Here is a 4635-nt window from a genome sequence, read left to right on the forward strand (position 1 = left end):
TGGAAGGGGGGTTGGGCGGGTGCCCATGGAAGGGGGGGGTTGGGCGGGTGCCTGTGGGGCGGGTGCCCGTGGAAGGGGGGTTGGGCGGGTGCCTGTGTGGCAGGGTTTGGGCAGGTGCCTGTGGGGCAGAGGTTGGGCGGGTGCCCGTGGAAGGGGAGGGTTGGGTGGGTGCCCGTGGAAGGGGAGGGTTGGGCGGGTGCCAGGTCCTAGTGTAAGGATGTGGTTCTGGCGGGACCCAACTGAGAGTGCCAATTCAGGACAAATCGCTTAAAACAGGGCAGTTACAGCCCTAGGCTGGGGTTTTTCCACCTCTAAGGCAAACCAAACCAGCCAGACTAAGAGGAATTTGGTCTCACCCCACTGGCTAACCACAAGTCACACAAGCAATTCCCTTAGACACTCCAGTTTCCCAGTATCACCACCAGTGCCACTCGTTATGGGGACAAATGGTTATGAAAACCAAGACCCCAGTAAAAGAAAAAAGGTTCTCCTGATCCCAAAGGACCAAGCCCCAGACCCAGGTCAATATACAAGTCAGATCTTACCCACAAATCACGCTGTTGCCAATCCTTTAGAATCTAAAATCTAAAGGTTTATTCATAAAAGGAAAAAGTTATGGATGAGAGCTAGAATTGGTTAAATGGAATCAATTACATACAGAAATGGCAAAGTTCTTGGTTCAGGCTTGTAGCAGCGATAGAATAAACTGCAGGTTCAAATCAAGTCTCTGGAACATCCCCAGCTGGGATGGGTCCTCAGTCCTTTGTTCAAAGCTTCAGTTTGTAGCAAAGTCCCTCCAGAGGTATGAAGCAGGATTGAAGACCAGATGGAGATGAGGCATCAGCCTTTTATAGTCTTTTCCAGGTGTAAGAACACCTCTTTGTTCTTACTGTGGAAAATTACAGCAAAATGGAGTCTGGAGTCACATGGGCCAGTCCCTGCATACTTTGCTGAGTCACAAGGCGTATCTGCCTTCTCTCAATGGGTCAGTTGTAGCTGATGGTCCTTAATGGGCCATCCAGCAGGCTAGGCAGAGCTGACACCAACTTGTCTGGAATGTCTCCCAGAAGCACACCATAAGTTTGAAATACAGACAGTCTAGAGCCAATATTCATAACTTCAGCTACAAAATTGATACACATATACAGACAGCATAATCATAACCAGCAAACCATAACCTTGTCTTAGACACCTCATTTGTCCCCCTTTATACAAGATTTGGTGCCACTACATGACTTTGGTTGCAACCATGTTCTATATGGTCCCAGATTATGTCAATGTCACACCTTGGTCCCCGCGTGTGCCAGGTTCAGCACGCCCTGGCCGACCCCCCTCCCCTGCAGACTGGGGTTGGGGGGCTCTGCCCCAGCACCTCTGAGACGCTGCCGACTCTGCCTCTGGGCTCGGGTCAGCCCTGGCGCAAGGCACCACGTCTCGTCCCAGCTGGGGGCACCTGACCCTTCCTGTGGGGTACATGGAGCCAGGTTGTAGCTCCAGGACCTGCTGCCAGCATGGGCACCCATCCTGTGTGCCAAGCCCAGCCCGGCTCCCCGTGGCACCCTGCCTGCACCTTCCTCCCTGGGCCTCCTGCAGTGCCGCCTGGGAGTGCGGGGTGTGGGTGGGGGCGTTGCTTTCTGCCTCGGTTGCCTCTCCCACGTGCGGCTGGCTGGGGTGCCCGGCGCTGGGCTCAGCGCTTGCAGGGAGCAGTTGCACATGGACCCGCCCCCATCCCGCTCAGGGCCCCTGCTGCGGGGGGTGGGGGGGCTGTAGGATGGGGACCCCCTGCTCCCCTGGATGAAGCCAGTAGGAGTTGACTGACATGATCCCTGTCACATGACGTGCTGCAGCCTGGTGGAACCAGCCCCTGGCCCAGCAGCCCCTGGCCCAGGCGTGGGCGGCGGCTCTAGGGCCCACGGGGGCGATAGCGGGGTCGGCCCGTGGCCTGTGCTCTGCAGCACAGCAGACTAGTCACAGGCTCTGCTGGCCTTGGGCACCGGGAGTCTAGGGGCCGTGGGGAAGCCCCTGGCAAAGTCCCGGCCTCAGGATCTTGGTGTCGTGTCTGGCAGGGCCTGGCCTCGTTTGCACAGACGCAGGCGGGCCCAAGCGCAGGGCCCTGTAACGTTGAACGAGGGCCTCCCGCCCCCTAGCTGGGTCCCGCTGAGTCCTGCGAGGTGGGGGGCAGGGTGCTCCCAGGGCAGCAGAACTTGGCTGTTCTCCAGCCTGTATGTGGGGGGTGCCGAGAGCCCCTGCGCCATCCTCACCTCCCCAGCCCTGCTGCAGCAGCCCCAAGAGAGAAAATACCCAGAAGAGCAAAGAAAGCTCCAAGGATCAGCAACAAAACTGCCCCCCCCCCAGTGCCTGGGCTGCGCAGTCCTCTCACAGGCTGGGAGGGGGGTGGGTGAGGGCGCAGGGAGGGGCCCCAGGGCCTGTCTACACCAGGGGGATCCATAGGCAGGTTTCTCCCCGACAGGTTCGAGCAGGCGGGGCTCACGCCAAGGCCCCAGCACTGCAGGGCAGGCTAGAGAGGCAGTGGGGCAGTGGCGTGTCCAGGGGGGCTAAGGGAGGGCCCCTGATTCACTGCCCTGCCCCGTGCCCCAGCCCTGGCAGCTCTGACAGGAAGTCTCAGCAGACGTGTTTATTGGTGGGATTAGGGCTGTTTAAACCCCAGGCTCCCTGCTCCAGAGTTTATGAGAGTCTCTAATGGGCTCCTAATGAGGGTCACAGCCGCTTTATGGCATTGGCAGCGATAATGGCTCAGCTAATTACACCAGCAATTAGCCACCGAGCTGCCTCTGCCATGTGCACGCTGGGCTAGTGGGGGGGGGAGCAGGAGGTGGCACCCGGAGAATTCCACGGCAGCCAGGCTGGCAGGCGGGACCCTCGGCAGGGCACTGCCGCCCCCGCTCGCCGTGCGCTCGCGGCCTGGGCCTGCAGCCGGGAGCCGGCCCGAGCTGGTGCACACGAGAGCTCGGGAGGGGGCCGGGCCGCACGGTGCCCTGGGCGCTAGAGGCATGTTGCTGAGGCTGCTGGGTCCTGCCCTGGGGCTGTGCGTGTAAATGTCTCTCCAGGGTTTTGACGTGGATTTGATTATTATCACTCAGCACCTCAGTAAGGATGAGCCAACGTGACCCGGTTGGCCCAGTGGGGGAGTTTCCCAGGCACTTAGATGCTGATCAGCGGTGTCGGCTTATGCCCAGCCTCACGGAGACGCCGGCTTTACGAGTTTGGAGCAATCAACACAAGCCCGAAGCAGGGTGCCATGTGCCTCGCCCGCCGGCGCCTGCCAGAACCTCCCTCCTCCTCCCCCTCCTGGCTTTGTGTCCACTTGGGTCTGGCTCCGGATGTTGAGTCATCTGGGGCAGGGGCTGCATATTTTATTTGTCTGCCCGGGACCTAGCACCCGCTGGGTGTGGTATAACGACTACCTGGTGTAACACTCAGCACTTATACACCCACTCCTTGCGCCAGGAGCTGCACATGCATTAACCAGGGGATTCATACTTTAGTTAAGGACCTGGTTCCATCCCTCTGCGTTGCTCCATTGTGTGGAATCCAGCACAGTTACGTCCTGGCTCGTACAATGAGTAACGGAGAAAATGGAAGTAAAAAGAATGTTGTGAGTCACCCGGCTGTATGGGACACAGCCTGACCTGCCCATCACCCAGAGTCACCCGGCTGTACCGGACACAGCCCGACCTGCCAGTCACCCGGCTGTATGGGACACAGCCCAACCTGTCCATCACTCAGTCACCCATCTGTACGGGACACAGCCCGACCTGCCCGTCACCCGGCTGTACCGGACACAGCCCGACCTGCCCATCCCGCGGAGTCACCCGGCTGTACCAGACACAGCCCGACCTGCCCGTCACCCAGCTGTATGGGACACAGCCTGACCTGCCCATCACCCAGAGTCACCCGGCTGTACCGGACACAGCCCAACCTGTCCATCACTCAGTCACCCATCTGTACGGGACACAGCCCGACCTGCCCGTCACCCGGCTGTACCGGACACAGCCCAAAGAGATGAGAAAAATCCAAAGGGAAAGGACACTTCTCAGCTGAGGCCCGGGACTGAATCCACCCAGCCAGCGCTTTGGATTCCATACACATTTTAACTCTCATTTGTTTCTATTTTCCTGGGTTTGAAAATGCCCTGAAAATAAAAGCAGTGTCCTCTCCCCCACCCAAACAAGCAGCAGTTTGAAAAGCCTCAGTGCAGAGCAGATATCGAGTGGTTTCTGCAGGGTCACACAGAGAGCCAAGTTCCAGGCTGAGCCCCATGAATGGGCCAATCAAGCAGCGAGCTGAACGCCGAGGCCGGCTCTGATGCTGGGTCCAAGGGCAGGGCGCTGGGGTCTGTTCCCAGCCCCGTCCGGTGAGCTCGGGCAAATCACTTCCCCTTTCCGTGTCTCAGACTTAAATTACAAGGAGGCCCTGCTCCTGGTGAGCCGCTCACCCCCAGCCCAGCACCGGCTGGGCAGGCTCCTTCCTCCCGACGCCAGCAGCCAGGGTGTGAGATGGGTGTCCCACACGGCAACCAGCGGCTGGTTCATCTCTGCAAATAGTGTGTGTGTGGGGGAGGTGTCTCTGTGTGTACAGTGTGTGTGTGGGTGTCTGTGTGTGTGTGTACAGTGT

Source organism: Terrapene carolina, unplaced genomic scaffold, assembly GCF_002925995.2.
Source record: "Terrapene carolina triunguis isolate 2854851 unplaced genomic scaffold, T_m_triunguis-2.0 Scaffold629, whole genome shotgun sequence".
Lineage (NCBI taxonomy): Eukaryota > Metazoa > Chordata > Testudines > Emydidae > Terrapene > Terrapene triunguis.